Source organism: Micrasema longulum, unplaced genomic scaffold (genome assembly GCF_059751315.1).
Source record: "Micrasema longulum isolate JH-2025_06_02 unplaced genomic scaffold, ASM5975131v1 h1tg001050l, whole genome shotgun sequence".
Taxonomy (NCBI): domain Eukaryota; kingdom Metazoa; phylum Arthropoda; class Insecta; order Trichoptera; family Brachycentridae; genus Micrasema; species Micrasema longulum.
In genome coordinates, this window is record NW_028278238.1 from 485,675 (window position 1) to 504,568 (window position 18,894).

At 32.2% G+C, this 18,894-nt stretch overlaps 1 protein-coding gene across 1 annotated transcript in view; it reads left to right on the forward strand.

The window, feature by feature from the left end:
* The first annotated feature begins 1,871 nt into the window (after positions 1-1,871).
* LOC148277325 (ATP-binding cassette sub-family G member 4) overlaps positions 1,872-18,894 on the forward strand; it is a 65,435-nt gene continuing 48,412 nt past the window's right edge. Inside the window, exon 1 of the mRNA XM_088233021.1 lies at positions 1,872-2,007. The gene's annotated coding sequence lies outside the window, so the exon portion shown is untranslated. The remainder of the gene's footprint in view (positions 2,008-18,894) is intronic.

Consider the following 18,894-nt stretch of genomic DNA (forward strand, 5'->3'; position numbering starts at 1 on the left):
GATATTTTAAACTTATGTGCTCGTATCCATGTTACAATAAAATTAAGATTCCACGGTACGTAATGGATATTTAAAAAAAAAAAATTATAATGCGGTACCTATCAATTCATGTAGAAATATGATAACAATAAAATCTAAATCAATACCTACCATATTGGCGTAAATAATCGATAGTTCACGAACATAGCAAAAAAATATTTGGTGGGGACCAGGTATCGTTGATGTGACAGTGTCTGGTTGTGTAATGTCCTCACACAAGTACATGTTTTGCGGAGTGTGAAGCTGTTCCTGCTTGTTTACTTTTAATACAGATATATATGCCATCGAGGGAGGATTGTCGGTGCAGCCGTAAAGTTTGCTTGTCATGAAGTGACAATGTATCCTATGTGCATGGAATCCCATAACAAAGATTGGATCCAATACAAGAGTTGTAAAATGTTCGTGCACTAAGCTTGCGCCTGCATTTTTGAGTTGTCTAATGACTAGGCATATTTTTGATTTTTGTAAGATTTCATCATTCATATTTCTGACGGCCGATACTGGCGGCCATTTTTTTGAGAACTCCTTTTTTGTGTTTTGCTATTTTTGTAATAAAACTATTTTTTCTCTAACATTTTTTTTTGCTTTTTCCAAGTACATGTATTTACAAATACTACAGCCAAGTGTGAGTTTTAATTATCATTTTGTAAATTAGCTCTCCTGTTTTGTGGAATTAACCAAAAACCTTTGGTTACGAATTATGTGGTTATACATTGTTAAATTATTGTTCTAACTTCAACATCCCTTTGACCCACAACTACTGTTCCCTTACCAACTTAGTATCCTTTGATCATCCGCCACAATAAGACCTCGTGTTGTGAATCGCGCGTTTATTTTGTTGAACGTGTGCCGCATCATAGACTTTGTTTCCACCAACCACTAGTGTTCAGCTCCAGATCGGAGGCATGTCCTAGTGTTGGCGCCGCTCGCAATTGACCAGTCAGACCACCGCCATTCCATCAAGAACGAACCAGGTTAGTGGCATCCATTTCTAATCCATCTCATTCGTTGGGGTTGTGACCGATTGACACTGCATACCGCATATCGAAGATATTCACTTATTTCATTAAAATTAAAATACAGTCTATTCCGCTAATTAATATTGTAGAAGCCCTAGGGCTTCGTTCCCCGCCATTTCTCGCCCCGCACCTACGGGGGAATTCGTTTTCCCACCAACCTTATAGTGGTAAACGGTACTGTATGACTTCCCCCTATAACCTTTACCATTTTGTTTTACTTTTAGAGCTCATTTTTAAATTTGGAAAGAACACAGCTCATGTTAACATAATTAAATTATATACAGGGTGTTCTTTAAACCCTGTCACATCCGGAACCACGATGATCAGTATGGGCAAGAAGACATATTGACATATTAAAAACAAATATTGATAACGAAGAAAATTTGTAAAAATAAAATATTAAAATGAACAAATGGTTGCTTACTTCTGCAGCGGGGAAGCGAGGGGGGCGCGGCCGCGTGGTTAACGGTGTGTCAGACTCCCTCCTTCCCCCTCCTCGATTCTCTCCTGCAGAAGTTAGCAACCATTTGTTTTTTTAAATATTAAAAAATTTGTTCTAAAAAAATATTTTAATGTGCCAATATGTCTTCTTGCTCATACTGATCATCGTGGTTTCGGATGTGACAGGGTTTAAAGAACACCCTGTTTCATTAAAATGGAGCATGGTGAGAATGCCAGGATTTTCACTTGAATGCAGCTGTTTTGTTTATTTTGTTATAATAATTATTGTTTTGCGACAGCGTGTATACAACGACATGCGTACTATGTACGCTCGTACACATGTAAGTGGAGAGTACATTCTGTAATCAGTTTAGTCACTTCTCGAAGCTCTGGCGGTCGAGAGAGAATGTTACTACGGTCGGCCAGTCGTTCGTGAACGCGATACGAAACAACATACCGTGCCTTGTGAATCGCTCAAAGACAAATTATCAAACAGTACACGACATTAGTGAGTAATAAAATCGGCTGACAATTGACACGATGAAACTAATGATTTCTGTCCAAGAGAATGCAAAGAGTTTTTTTAGTATTTACTCCGAACTTGTGTTCAACAGGAAACTGAAAGCGTTGCGGAGATAATTTTAATTTTTAATTCATTCCCGTTGCATACACAATGCGGTTCTATTTTTGAATTTCAATCAGTTTCACTTGTTGCGGTGTTTTTTGATACGATCGGTTTGGTTTTGAGAACGCGAATGTTTAATAGTCAATCGACATATATTTTTTATAATACGCGTTTATTTAATACAGTTCGTAGTCATTTTCACTGTAAAAATCTATCCGGGTATTTTGTATTTATATAACATTTTCTGAATCATATTAAAATCAAATATAGAGCAAACAACGACATACATATATGGCGATTATATTAATGTTACAGGATTTAATAAGATTATTCAAGCAAAATTGTACAGTGTAATTGAATCAAAATAAAATGTGACACCCATTCAACGAAATAAAGAAAAAACTACCTTGTTTTGTAACATCGAAAATTATGAAAGTGAAATGAAATAATCGACCATTATATTTTATTTAAGAAAAATGGATTCATCTTTATAAACAATTAATATCTAAATATTTGCTTTTATTTAACAGTTAAATACGCAATCTATTTTTCTATTTGCATTTTTGCACGCCAAAATATTTTTTCCTTTAAATTCTTATTTCGTTTTTCAAATTCAAATTGTACAAAATTTAAGTGTTAATTTAAAATAGTTCTTTTACAGGAAAAAACCAGGTAAATCCAAATAGAAGCACACTTTTGTTGCAAATTTTTATTGTAACCCAAAAATTATATTTTTCAAGTAATTATTTTAAATACACTATATACGCACAAATATTTTAACGATTAGGTAAATAGTGAAAATAACAAAAAAGGAAATCATACTTATAATGTTTTAACAATATTTTGAGTTTATCCAAATTTTTGTAGACATGGACTGGATTCAACTCCCCGGGGAGCTGTCAATGTTAACATATTACATAATTCATAATCATTCCATTTCCGAACCTAATGATGCATAGGGCACTGTATTGGTACACCAAACGCAGCGTATCTTGATCGTTTTTGTTACATGAAGGTAAGATGATCAGTCTTACGCTTCAGGTGCCAGTCCGGGGACTATGAAATATTCTAGTGTAAAAACACTCTTTAAAATAATATTTCATATCAACCATATCGGGAATCGAACCCGAGACCTCTTGCATGGTAGACAAATACACTGACCATTACACCACGAGGCCGACATATTACAACAGAGATAAAGAACATTTTAGAGAAGGTAATTTAGAAGTCTAGGCAAGCATCTACAGGGCTTATGACCTGTCATTGGCCGGTTTATTTTGGTTGCCTAGTATGGAGGTGATATAATTCAATTAGATGAATCTCATTCGCATAAATAAAGGTTTCAGCTCTAACTTCACAAACATCAACAGATGAAAGAATTGAAGGAATATAGATGTTCAAATATGACAGAATGGTTAATGTTACACAGTGTGTAAAGTGGCCACTTAAACCAGCCAATGACAGGTCATAAGCTCTGTAAACGCCTAGACTTCTATATTACGTTCTCTAAAATGTTCTTCATCTCTGTTCTGTGTCTATGTATTGTTATACTTATTAATTGTTATTATTAAGTTGTTATAATATTAAGGCGGCCTTTGTGGTGTAGTGGTCAAGACGCTTGACTCACGCTCGGAAGGTTCCGGGTTCGATTCCCGGTGAGAACACAAAAATTAAAATGTGATTTTTCTCAAGCCTGGTTGCTCTGTGATGTAATTCACCACTGTAATTAGGCCTCCTGGCCTGTTGTGGTGCAAAAAAAAATGTAAAAAAAAAAAAAAACATTTATCACCCCCTTCCGCAATTAATGGTGAATAGGGCACTGCATAGTGTTCCAAACGCAGAGTGTCTTGATCATTTTTGTCGCATGAAAGTTCCTTTTAGGTGCCTGTGCAAAGACTGAAATATTCTAGTATAAATACACAATTTTAAATAAATATTTCATGTCGGTAATCAAACCTGAGACCTCTTGCATGGTAGACAAACACGCTAACAATTTAACCACAAAGTGGATACTTATTTAAAACATACTCTTCATTCGAGTGTATCGATCAGTTTTTAAATGATGACAAGGTGATCAGTGTCACGCTTTTGGCGTCGGTTCAGGGACTAATATTTTGCGATGTATAATCTTCTTTAATAAATATTTCGTTTCAACTTCACTGAAAATTCAACTCGAGACACCATTTATTAATTTCACAGTTCTAAAATGTACCGAGGTTCTTTTTTCCAGGTCTCGACTAGCTAGGAAATTCCCGTATCTAGGCAGGAACTTCTTTTTTACATGTGATTTTTTTTTCAATCAAAATGCTTAAAAAATTTAAATATTAATGATAATATCAGTAATGAAAAATAAATGCATAAGTAACGCTAGGCAAACGCGCTAACCACTAAATCACGAGACCGACTAATTTTAGCTCGATTTCATACGACAGGAAAACTTTAAAAAATACATAAAAATCAATCATTAGGTATTGAAAGAGAATGTACGTCAGCTGTCAGATGTAAATTTGGGAGTGCGAATTCTGTGTAAAACGGAGGAAAATCAACATGCATTTTCTAAATTAAGGTTTTTATATTATTTTACTTTATAAGATTATTCAACAAAGACATATGTGTGAAAAAAACAAAACATTAGTAGATATTCGTCGAAATTGTATTCTATGTTAATATATCTTCAAGTATTATAGATTTACTGAATGATAAAATAACATTTGACTCAAATGTTTTTTTTAATTTGTGTATTGTGCAAAAAAGTTGAAATCAGTTTTGATGTCAAAGTATACAACGTCCTACAGAAAATTTAATATTTAAAATGTATTCTTACGCGCGGTAAAAATTTAAGCGTTTCTTGAAAATATATTTAAAAAATGATTGAAATAAAAACTACTTTTGAATGACGTCACTAGTTCTTCGAAGTCAGCCAATGATAAGAGAGTTGTAATAGATTTCCGATTTACGGTAGGTCAATTGACCAATCACCAGAACTCACCGAGAAGAAGGGAAAAAAGTCTTTCTACAATTGTCAGAAAGCGACGAATCACGAATGTAAAAAGCACAGTTATTTTGATTCTGCATTTATTATTCAAGATTTCACGAAAACACGCGATTTATCATAATTCCCGACGGTGTTAATTATGTGCATATTAATATTGTTCAAAAAAACAATGAAGGCGACCGCTTAGCAGGAAATTTATAAGCTAGTAAACTTTTCAATAAGTTAACAGGGGTTACCGTACCTGTTTTGTGAGTTCTGTAAAAATAAAAATGAAAAACAAATGATATTAAAATTAATCTAAAGAAATTTTTTGATAAATTTTAAATAACCAACATAATATTAAAATTCCTAAATTCCATACAAGTCATGATCAGCCATGTCTTCAAAGGTGTAAAAAATTATAATAATATTTCTTAGGAACCAAATACTATTTAAAATAATATATCAATAAATAAATTTAAAGTTAATCTAAAGAATTTTTTTTAACTCGTGTAAAAACAACATTAAATTTAAATTAGTATGTAAATATTATTGTTTTATGTTTTTTCTTTATATATCCTATGTATTTTTTTCTTTTCCATGTACTCGTATTTAAAATTATAGAAACTCTTTTAAATAAACAACTAAAACAGTGTAAATCACTCTCCAAGCACAAGAGTTAGTCTCTTTTTTTGGAGAGTTACAGTGATAATATTTACTAGATGCGTAAAAGTAGATATGTTTAGAATTTTACAAAGACATGTACTTTTTATGAAATTTATGAATAAAAAAAATATTTTTAAAATGTAAAAAAAGTTTAGTTGAAGATAATCAGATTAATCCGTATTAAAAAACTAAAAATGCAAAAAAAAAATATTTTAGCGGATAAAAACAAAATAATTGGGAAGTATCACATATTACAAATACCGATAAAACGTGTGAAATGAATTTAGAAAAATGAATCGTATTTTCAAAATCAGCATGGATATTGTGGAGAAACGTTTTCATGTATAATTTTTAAAATGAAATTGTTAAAAAATATGTCTCAACAAGTTTGGCCTTGAAAAATGTGACGTCAAGATTCGTGCCGATGTTATATTTAAATTTAAACAGTCATATTCAAAGTTCAAAATGAAACCGAATCGTGACGTATTAGGGGCGTGGGCAATGCAACAAACCGTTTTCGTGGGAATTTGAAATTAAAATTATAAATAACTTCAAAAAATCTTTGTAATAGCACTGTATTTCATAGATCATTATTAATTTCAAATTGTAAAAGAAAATAGATATTTCCCAATTGGGATATAAACAAACGTTTGTAACGTTTTTTACAGCAATGCTCACATATTATCACTTTATAAACTCATCGAACAATTCAATAAACCCGTCAATTACGTTTTCACATTTAAAAAAACTATATATTACTATTGCAACACGCCTTTAAAAATAATTAGGCAATCGGCACAACATAAAAATGAGTTGTCACATTTTACCTCTGTCTTCCCGGTGATCTGTTACTAGTTCACATTGCATCTAAAAACTTTAATGTCTTTACAAATATTATTAATACTGGGTTTAGCTCTTCGGTATTCCTCAGTTATACATTTACGTGTCGTTTGAAATAATTTATAATTAAATAATACATTTTTATTGGGCACAGAAAAAGTATTTTGTAACAAATCGGAGATAAATCACTAATACATTCAAAGGTTTTCCAATGTGTCGTATGTACGGTTGTCTCAACCACTCTTTAGGTCTCACTCTCGATGCTATAGGTATATTCGCGACGAGAGAGATAAATTCACGCGTCACGCAGGCCAGTAGAAAAGTAACCTGTATCACTGCCATAGTACGCCAGTTGTGCGCAGTTGCTTTCGAGCCCTTGTTAAGGGCGGTCTCTCTGTTAGAGCTGCGAACGTCAGCCAATGAAACAATTGAAACAATTCCCTACGAATACTCCATTTTTCCGTTATAAAATTTCTAATTTTATGTGCATTGACTACACATCACCTTAACGCGCAGATGTTTTTGGCACAGTGAAGAAAGGGTTACTTTCCACTTTTTTTAAAACTGCCCTAAAAATGCAACTACTTTTAAAGCATCAAGTTCATAATATGAATGTTAGTATATGACCACTTACCGACTTTTCTATGTCTACCGGTTTCATCAGGACATTAATTACGCTAAAATGCAAATCCCATACACCTCATATTATTTATCGTTTGGTGACTTGTATGAAGGGCGTCGCAGTAAAGAAATTAAAAAAGAATGAAAATAATCATGTAATTTTATTTGACGTTTTATCCTCTCTGCCCACCCTTATGGGGAAATGGCGTGATTGTTTGTTTGTGTGTTTATTTTATTTTATTCTTTTTTTTGGCACCACTCCAGGCCAAAAGGCCCAATCACAGTTGTGAATTACAGCACAGAACACCCAGGCTTGAGAAAAATCACAATCTATTTTTGTGCTCTCATCGGGAATCGAACCCTGAACCTTCCGTGCGTGACTCAAGCGGCTTCACCGCTACACCGCGGAGGCCGCCTATTAAAAATATAATATTTCAATTGATGTTGCAAGCTGAATAAACGCCTATTTGATGATACCAGACCTCGCCGGTCGAATGTTTTGGAAAGTACTTGTAAATTTGACACTAAATTATTATTATTCGTTCACTATACACGAAGCGTGGTTTTGAACTCACGACCTCGTAATCAATGACAAAATCGTACAATGATTGTGCGATAATAACTCTATTTCGCAAAAAATAATTACATACATATGAACCAATTTGAAGATCTATTTTATTTTTAATTTACATTTGATTTCCTCCTTATACTATTTTTCTAAACATCTCTGCTTCTTATAAGCGATAAGAGAGTTGTGATAGATGTCCGGTTTATGGTAGGTCAACTGAGCAATCAGCAGAACTCATCGAGAAGAACAGAGAACTTGAGACGTCACACGCGAAGTAATAAAAAAATACAAAACTTTAAAAAAATCATAGCGCTGATAATACGATCATAAAATTTATAAAAGCTTTTTTTGTCTTAGTTTAGTAGTTAAATTAACGTAGTTATTCAGAAAGCAGCCAGTCCACAATTTTGAAAAAATGAGATGTTGGTGTTATAGGGTGCAGTAAAGTCAATTCTATGTTTTGCTAAAAACAGCCAGCCCACTTTCATACAAAAAACTGTAATAATCACCGTCTGAAAATATTGTTGATCACAAAACCGCTTTTTTTAATTTGCAGCAAACACCCACAGCACTAGGAAAATCTTACGGTACTGAAAAAATCATTCAAACTCGTCATATACATAATTAGATTCTTGTTTGAAATATAAAAAAGTAATGTTTTCATTGTTTATCGTTTGTCAAAGTCAAAAACATTCCAGCTGTTGTGTAGATTTGACTTTTTTCACCAAGGTGAAAATATCTCAGTTTCACTTTTCTACTGCCGGCTGCTTTCTGCATAACTACGTTCAATTGACAAATATTATTTTTTTTAATCACTGAACTTCCTCATTCTGGTAAAAAATGCGTCTTTTGCGGCGTTCACACATTTTAGCAATATTGTTAACATGTTAATTCACAACAATATGTTAAGCATCTTAAATCAGTTTGACATGGCATTAGGCCAGTTGCCAGTTGGCCAGTTGCACAGTTTTTGGTTAACACATCCAGGTATTGCAGAAAATTTGTAAGTTAAAACTCAACAAACTATTTTTTTTTTAAGTGAGAATATCGCTTTTGAACCATGATTGACCCAAATTCATTTTTTCCGATTTTGTGGCTAGACACATTTTTGAAAAATCCACTTATTCTAGTGTCAACGGTTACAAAAAACGTTTATGTTTTAAGTAATACAGAAAGCGTTTCAAACGGAATTTTAAAATGTTTATGGCAAACCAAACCCTGTACACACAGAATTAAGAATAGCCTTTCGCCGCGCGCATTCGTGATGTCGCCGCGTAATGATGCACGATGGGAAAAAATATAATCATAACAAAAATGTCTGGTAAAAAAAAAAAGCAATCTATTTATTTCTGGTTTACAAAACAGAGTAGATAAGCAAAGGGTCATTTAATAAGAGTAATTGAATTAATGAAATTTAAACTTAAAATATAAAATGAATTTATTTTACATGAAACGGATATTTTTTTATCATGTAAAATGATATTTGATGTTTTAAAGATAATACACATAAACACACATCTACACTTACTCTCATAAAATATACATAAACACACCCTTTAGTTGTAACACAATTTAATAATATGTATGATTTTTATTTAGAAACTTTCCTGGTCTGTTTTTAAAGTGTATTTTTTTTTAATGTTACTATATCATTGTCGACTGTTTGTTTCTTTAAAATAAATAAATAAATAATGTCAGTCAAATGTCCACAAAGTTGTTTTATCTGAGATCCAATTTTCATTAGTTCTCTCATTAGATGAGCAAAGTAGGGTAAAAAAAAATCTACTCTCGCAACACTAACGAAATGTCCATTTTGATTTCTTCGACAATCTGACAGATGGCAAAATAATTCAATTTTTAAGTAATGTATTTGCTACTAACATTTATTAATTACGCATGAAATGTGATCTCATCTTGTTTCTTTAAGATCCTAGCAGTATTTCAACAATTTAAAACGACACAACACGGCATAGTTGAATTCAAATCAGGAGTTGCTTACTGAGTGACGTCTACAAATAAACTAATGGGTCCAAACGAAAAACTACTCATTTATGAGTAGTTTAATGGCCTTATGTTTTATGTGCGTATGCGGTTTCTGGACTGTTCTTAATTCTATGCCTGTACATATGAATTCGTAATAATTATAATTGTGTCAACCGTACCTACCTGACTGCAATTCTATTGTCTCATGCATAATTATGCAATACCGACCAATGAATATGTATTTTTAAATTGTTAGTCAACTTGGGTGAAAATATTTTTTTTGTTTACCGCTTTTAAAATTATTTTACGTCAGTCTCGTACGTTTCGAGTTTGATAAGCTTCAGTTTTGTCAGCAAATCGGTCTTCTTCATCTTCGAGAACTGAAAAAAGTCACAGAGGGCCAAGTCATGTGAAAACGGTGGCTGGCTCATGAATGCGGTCTGGTTTTTTTTTGTCAAAACGAGGCGTGAGCGGAAGTCTTTTATTTTCGCTCTGGAATTATTATGAAAATTCACTAAAACTAGTCTCACTAGTTGTCTGTCTGTCAAAAACTAACTACGCGACCAAAATGGCCAAAAACTGTCTGATGAATTGATAGTAAATATGTGTACCAATCTAAGAAAAAAAAGGCTCTTATAATTACGTACTTAAAATTGAAAGTCGATTATTCTGTGTATTTTTCTTTATCAAACCTCTAAGTAAATATATTATTTTAAAACTCACTATAGAAAAAAATAAAACGGGCAAAAACTCCAGCCTTTTTTTCACCATTATTGTAGAGGTTATTTCGCTACGTAAGACAATCTGTGCTCCATTACTCATATTAAATACAATTATGAGTGAAGCCTTGGTGACTTATTTATTTGGAAATAGAAATGAATTAATTTCTTATAAATTTATTAAATACTAAATACAAAATATTAGCGCTCCGTTAGTTTTAAAACTTTATGTACCTACATATTCTTCGGTAATTAAAATTGTTAATGTAATCAAGTGATTCGCGAATGCATAGCTTTCTGATAAAATCATTTAGCCTCTTCAGTAAATTACCTCCAAGGCAAAATCGTGATCAACGGGACGCATAAATTTATTAGGAAAAATATTCATCAGCATACGGCTTTCACAAAATAGTTAAAGCAGAATTAAAATCTTTGAAAAAATATAAATAAAATAACATTTTTAAACGTGAACTAATACCATTTTCAAATTTTACTTATTATTGAGGCAAAAAGATCAACAAAAAAACGAATAAAAATACTACACAAAAAAAGGAAACTATTTTTGGTGTTTGGGGAGGGAACAATTGGGTAATTAAGGTGGTTAAATATTTTTAATTTAATCTTGGTTATTTTATTTTATTTCTAGTCAAGTCGTGAAGAAAGTTGTTGAAGAAGTAAACATTTAACTTTTTTTTTTTTGAAGAAACATAAAAGCAAATTCAAAAATCCTCGCAAATTTGACCATATAACCGAATACCGCACGCAACTATACTGGCTTAGTCTTAGCTTCAGCGAAGAAGAAACATTAACGTTCTATCACTTCTTTACAATATTTTTAAAAATCCCACTTTATCTGTTTATCTAAGAGAACTCTTCCAACCTCTATCACAACATGGACTATGGTCTTTGTTCCAGTAACGAGGGGACCCTTTCATTACCCATTCATCGCTCATTTTTTCGCCTCTTCTTTCACAGTAGCAGCTGCTCGATTGTGGAATTATTTAAATATTAATGTCAGACATGACATTTGAATCGTGGTTGAAATGTCACTATCAAATTTTTAAAGTTTTTCCTTGCTCCCCCCCCCCCCCCCTTCTTTTCCATTTTCCTCGTAGTGTAGTGTAGAATTTTACTTCAGTTAGTTATTGTTTCTTTCAAAAACATACATGTACCTTAAAGGACTTAACCCCTTCAGTCATATTAAACTAAATGTTTTAAGATTATGCGATTTCCAAAATATCATAGCATTTAAACCAAATGAGATGTAAAAAACTTCTAATGTGAAATAATAATACACATCAAATTAGTGGGACTACTGATTTCCTTTCCATTAAAACAAAGTTGACTTCAGATTATCATTTCAACTTTAAAAAAGCATTTATATGACGAATATGGACTAAGGTGTTTTATTCAAGCATGAAATAAGTTATTGTGCTAATTTCTGCATTTTCAACTTTGAAACGTTAAAAAGTAGACTCCTGTGTTTTATCCCTTAAGGTGCAAATATCTTTTTATAATAAAAAACAAATCTATTGTTTGGGTAGGTAAGAAGAAATTGGCTTAAATCTACAATCGTGTTGTGTGCAATAATGCATTAGGTACACTCTTTCGTTATTGTAAAAAATAATATTGTAATTCGAGTCACGTACGAGTCGAGATAAAAAAAGATTTCACGTCGCTGGTTTTTACGTTTGACGTAATTATTACCAATTTGAAATTATGTTTTATTGTTATTTTGGTATTGCTTCATAAGTAATCATTCCATATTAGCAGGTTTACCTACATCTAAATGGAGAAACGTGTTCTTTTATTATTTATGCTGTATTTCAAAATACTTATCATCAAACTTTTTGTTTTATTTTTAAATATACAAGCAGTTAAGTTTATGTACTTTGTTTGTTCTTTTATTATCCGTTGTATAACATAATGTATACATAAATAAAATATAAACATAAACACGTAGTGTTTATAATTATCTTAACAATTTGTAATTTCTCTCTGTATAAAGTCATCAAACTTCATAAAGTATTCTTTGTATACACGGTTTTTCAAGGCCAGACCGAAACTTGAAACATCAGAAGAACATTCCTACGGTTAGCTTAAAAAAATCCTGGTAATTTTTTCCCAAAAAGTCATAGTAATTTATTTTTTTAAGTCTTGAAATGGAGTAAATCTTTCATTCCTTGGATTCGCATCCCTTCCACAATCCCTACCCCTCCTCGACAATTTTTTTGGAGATAAAACCGTATTTGACCAACGAAGCGATACGCACAAGATGCGGCCAGCTGGGTAGGAGAGGGGTAGGGGTTTGTGACAGGACTGCTTGTCTTAGGAATCGAGGGTTTACTACATTTGGAGATTATATATATAAATATATATATATATATATACAGATATATATATATATTTTCAATGTCCTTTTGGAACCATTTTATTTTGATTTTTTTTAAAGCTTATCATAAGAAATGTTCCTCTGAAGTTTCGAGTACTGGCTCTGAAAAATCGTGTATAGTTTAGTGTCCTCGTTGTGCCAAATGACTCACTTGTGCCAAGTGACCCCAGTGAGGACACATTATTTTTATTTTTATTATTTTTAATGTGAAAAAAATGTATAAATAAATAAATCCGTATTTTTATCAGTAAGCTCATCAACAGAATCCCTTCTTCCTTTATTATCCTAATCCTTATATTTCCTTATCCTTTACATCCCCCCTAACGCCTTGGGAACATAATTACTAATTTCTAACGCGTTCATTTTTTTTGTTCCTTACCATGTTTACAAAAAGTGTTGGATAGTTGTGAAAAACTTTAATTATACTCAAACGTTACTATTTGTGATGTAATGTACATAGAACTATAATATACCAAAAGTCGCGTAGAATCAAGTTTGCATACATCAGAGTGTGTTCAAAAATTGCCAAATTTTACCGACTTTTTAATAATGCTTTGTTTTTTACATTTTCCCGTATTAAAATTCCAAAATTTGAATACGTTCGAGTACAAACGTAGTTTTATTTTTAAAATGTAGAATAATTGTCAATATGTATTTATTTTGATATGTAATGAATCTACCGATTTTCGTTTGATTTGGAGGTTTTCGAACGGCAGAATATATGGTTTAATGTAAAAAAATATATATTTTGAAAAATCATTACACAGAAAATCAATGTTTTTTACCTTAGAGTAATAACACGCCACTGGCTAATTAACGCCACTGGTGAATTTTTCCACACTTCCTCTTTTCAAAATAGATGGTACAGAAATTCCATTCATGACTTCAGTCAAAAACTATATTATTATTATTATTGGTATTATCGTGAATAAGCATTTAGAGTGGCACGATCAGGTTAACGAAGTTAGTCGTAAACTTTATAGCAGTTATAACTCACTTAAAAGATAACAGAATTTCTCGCCAATTAATGTCAAGCAAACATTAGTTCCGAACTTACTTCTTCCACTCCTTGACTATGCGGATATATGTTATCCAGATGCTAACTCTGAATTACTTGATAAATTGGAACGTCTGTAGAATGTTTGTATACGTTATATCTTTGATCTTCGCAACTTAGACCACATAACCGAATATCGCACGCAACTACACTGGCTCAGTATCAGGCAAAGAAGAAACATTCATATTCTATCACTTCTTCACAATATTTTAAATAATCCCACTTCGCCTGTTTATCTGAGAGAGCTCTTCCAACCTCAATCACAACACAGACTATCTGTTCGTTCTAGTAACGAGAGAACCCTTTTAATTCCCTTCATCGCTCTAATTTTTGCCTTCTTTTTCACAGTAGTGGCTGCTCGATTGTGGAATAACCAACCCACTAATGTTATAGACGCCCCTTCTTTATTTGCATTTAAGTCAAGATTAAAATATCACAATCTAAATATTTCAGTTGTTTCTTTATCCTACTTCTTTCCTTCTCATCCCCTCTCCTCTCTTCATAGTAAAGTGTTAATTTTCATATTTTTTATTTTGTTAATCTTTGTTTTTAATTTTGTATATAATCGTAAGATTTAATATGTCCATGTACTTGTAATTTTCTCAAACTAAACGGTTTGGGTAGGTAGGAAGAAATGGCCTTAAGGCAATATGCCCGCCCTTATATGTATATAAAATGTATATGTAGATAAAGTGTTAAATTAAATATTTGAATTAATTTTATTTAGTTACAGTAGTACAATATTAAATTAAATATTAATGGGAATTGACTAAACTAAAATACGATATTAAAGTTTCTCTTACAAGTTTGTATGTTTAAAACGGAAATTACACGCAAATCAATGCAACATTGGTAAAAAAACATGTTTATGTGAAAAAAATTATCATGGCCGAATTAGAATAAAGTAAAATCCCGTACGTACTAATACACTGATATCAATAATTGCTGAAAGTTACATATAACATTCGCGCAACCATGCATGCATTTCAAGTTATAATATGTACGAATTCATATTACGTATTTTGAATATATTATTTTTAACAAACAAAACATTAGAATTGCTTGGTAGAGAAATTACTTGCGTCAATATACCTATGTAATTAAAATGTTAAATTCATATTTATTATATGTATGAACCTAATATATACTTTCTTTTATATGCCTACTCGTTGTTAAATGCAACGCGCAACGGTTTTAACACAGACATTTCTTTTACATCCAGATGTTTTACTCCCTAAGATAGATATTATTATTATTATTTTCTTATTTATTTATTTTTATTCCAGTAAAATGGCTACATAGTGCCGAGCCAATTCTACCATATAAACATGAACATAATTATAAACATAACCATAAACATAAATATAAATATAACAATAAACATAAATATAAACATAAAATAAAATTTTATATTTGCAGCACTTATGGTGGTCTTAGCATATCCTGCCATCGCTCGAACCACGATGAATGGATCCACCCTGCAGTGACTTGCAGAATTTCATTATTAGAGCTTTTCGGGCGTTCCCATAGGCTCCAGGCTCTTTAGCGAAGTAGAGCAGCGAAGGTATTTATTCGTCCAGCTGTAAACATTTCAGAGGCACTACAGTACCTAGGCAATCCGAATAACTGTCTGTATGAATTATTATACGTGACCCTTAATTTATTCCATGCTGCTTGCGTACAATTGTTCCATAGTTATGATATGCTCTTATCATCAGGAATTCCACTGCCACTATAGCTGCATCGTCAACGTGGCATATGATGTTAACGACTTTATTTCTCTTAGCTCTATATCTAACATCTCCTCCATTCTTGAAAGCATTTTTGTATATTTATTTTGTTTGTGTAAGAATTTTTTTTTTGGCTTATACAGGTGTTTGGAACTGAACCCGCCATTGCAAATTTGCACATAGAGAAGGTCAATTGCTAATTTTTGGAGATTATTTCCTTAGCTAAAGTTTTATAGTTTGGGAGATATGTCAATTTTTATACTTGGATGAAATTTTTCCAAAATTTGACCTTCAAGCATTAAGAACATTATTTAATTCATTATTTTAGTATTATTTATTATTTGCTGGTATTCATAAACATTTGTGATTTAAATACGTCGGAACTTCCCTCAAACTATGGTTAAAAAATAAGATATCACCCTTTAAAAAAAAACAAATACTTAAAAAAAAACTTTACGATCAAATTCAACCTATCTATAATTAATATTTAAAGCATTTAATTTGTGGTCAAACATTTTACTAAATGTTATTAAATATTTGTATAAAACCACTTACCGACTTTTCTATGTCTACCGGTTTCGAGACGTACCCGTCTCTTCGTCAGGACACCATTTAAACCAACATGCAAACCAACATGCAAAACCCACTATACACCTTCACCATAGTTGTTGCACAAAAATATAAAACCAACACGGCATGCATTTTAATAAGCACATGCACTGATTAGAACAAACATGCAATGATTAAATTATGAAAATATTCTCTTGTTTGAGAATTAATTTAAAAAGTAGAGGGGTTGGAGGGAGGGGATAAGTGATCAATAATCAAAGAAACTTCCATTTTGTAATAAAAACACTGGAGTTAAAATCTTACATACAAATAATAAAGGGTTAAAAGTAAATAATATGAAAATATTTTACATTAGGAAAACTTTAAAAAATAATGTTCTTTTAATCAATAATCAAACAAACTTCCAATATAGTCCTTTATATGATGTTCCACTGTAATGGTCACCCTATATAACCTATTAAGCTTATCCCCTCCCTCCATCCCCTCTACTTTTTACTTCTCAAACAAGAGAATATTTTCATAATTTAATCAGTGCATGTTTGTCCTAATCAGTGCACGTGCTTATTAAAATGCATGTCGTGTTGGTTTTAAATTTTTGTGCAACAACTATGGTGAAGGTGTATAGTGGGTTTTGCATGTTGGTTTGCATGTTGGTTTAATTGGTGTCCTGACGAAGAGACGGGTACGTCTCGAAACCGGTAGACATATAAATGTCGGTAATTTTATTTACAAATATTTAATAACATTTAGTCAACCTATATAATAAATATATGCAACAGGATCTTAGAAAGGAGGGGACATAACTGTCTATTTTGATGCATTATTTTTTGCCAAATTTCATCATCCTCCTATAATAAGTGTTGAACTATTTAATATTTGAAACTTGGAAAAACCCACTACTTTGTCTGTTTAACATGGAAACCAAAAAGACTATTAAAGTCTTCAAGTTCAACACTTGAGCGATAACGTTGTTTTGAATAATTTTTGTTTTTTTCGCATTTCGTGTGTATTACCATCTGTCCTAATACAATAGTTTTATGACCTCGGGTGTGTGAATAATGTCAGGGAATTAACATGCATTAGCCTCACTATAGTGGTAAATTCATAATTCAGTTGCCTTTTTTAATGACCCCTGACTCCATTATAAATGTCACAGAAATGTTTTGAAATGTATTTATGACTAGGTGTAACCAGTTGAAGAAAAATATTGAAAGATATATTTTCTTTCAATTTCCTTGTTCAAAATTTTTACCTGAGGGTAGCCACCGAGTTGAAAACACTCGTCCAGGATTCTGATTGTACATATTTTGGACACAGAACTGTATTTTTAATCCGCTCGGACAGTCTACGGAGTTAGGGTTACCAGGGGCTAAAATAGGAAAGCCAGTTGCAGGTGGTTAAAGTCTTGAATTTTATTTAAAAGTCCGGTCTTCAATCGGATATAATTTTAATACAGTACATATTATGCACAGCTTTCGTAAAGTTAGTTTTTCCGAAAATTTCTGTGTAAAATTCTGTACATGTTTGCGTTTAAAATTATTTTCTGTTAATACCCTTAATTAATGTCCCACGACGGAAGATGAAAAGAGATGATATTTTATTTTGCAGTCTGTTTATGTCATTTTGATTTCCTGTTCCCCAAAGTAGTTGCATTAAACATATTTTCGTTTTTGCATAGGCTTCATACATTAGACTCTTTCCGTTTTTGGAATGAAGTTTTTGAGTAAAAAAAACGACTCGACATTGTCACCACTTTGCAAATAAAATTGTTGATATGAATTGTACATGTCAATTGTCGGTCTATTGTTAGTCCTAAGTATTTAACTTTTTTTAATTTCATCTAAGCATCTATTTTATGACATTTTTCTCAAGATTAAAAATGGAAAACATCGCATTTTTTTCATAAAGTGTAAGTAAGTTTGTGTTTGTTCATTTAGCCAACATAGTTAGGTCTTCGTTTATGTCATTGTTTGTTAATACGTCAGTTTGATTTTTATAGAATTGTCTAATGTCGTTGGCATACATAATAATGTTTCCTTTAAAATCGTACAGTGATAAGTCATTAATAAATCAAATATATAATAGTAGTTTTACAATCGTGTAAGTTTTTATCTTTCGAACAAAGGCAGTTAATTTGATTTCAGAATGTTGCGTTTGTCTTGTATTGGTAGTCTCTGGTACGTAAGAGCTGATAACAACTTCCGATCGGGAGAAAGGAACTCGAGTCATTCTGCCGCCGTAGAATTATTAGTTAAGATCTTAACAGTGGTAGAAAGATAGTGAGATGACGTGTGTCTTAGTTTTCACGCCTGGGCTATGTTCGTGGCTTTTTTGCGTCAGGACAGCGGTTTGCTTGAAAGTTGGTCTTGGCGAGAAGTGCGTCAGTTTGTCAGTTATCGCGAGTCTGAGGTCTGAGAGCTTTGACCGCTACTGGCTAGGAACTGAGAACTGACGCAACTGAAAACAAGTTGTGCAGAAACGATTCTACTATCGCTTATGGGGTCATATTGTTACGGTAGACGTTGAGGTAGGCAGTACAGAGTACCGAGATTTCAATGCACTGGGAGTTGCATACGAGTCGCTTCTCCTTATACTCGGAGAAGGCGCGCGGGAAAACTTGTGCCGATAAAGACGCCATGTTGAAATGAAG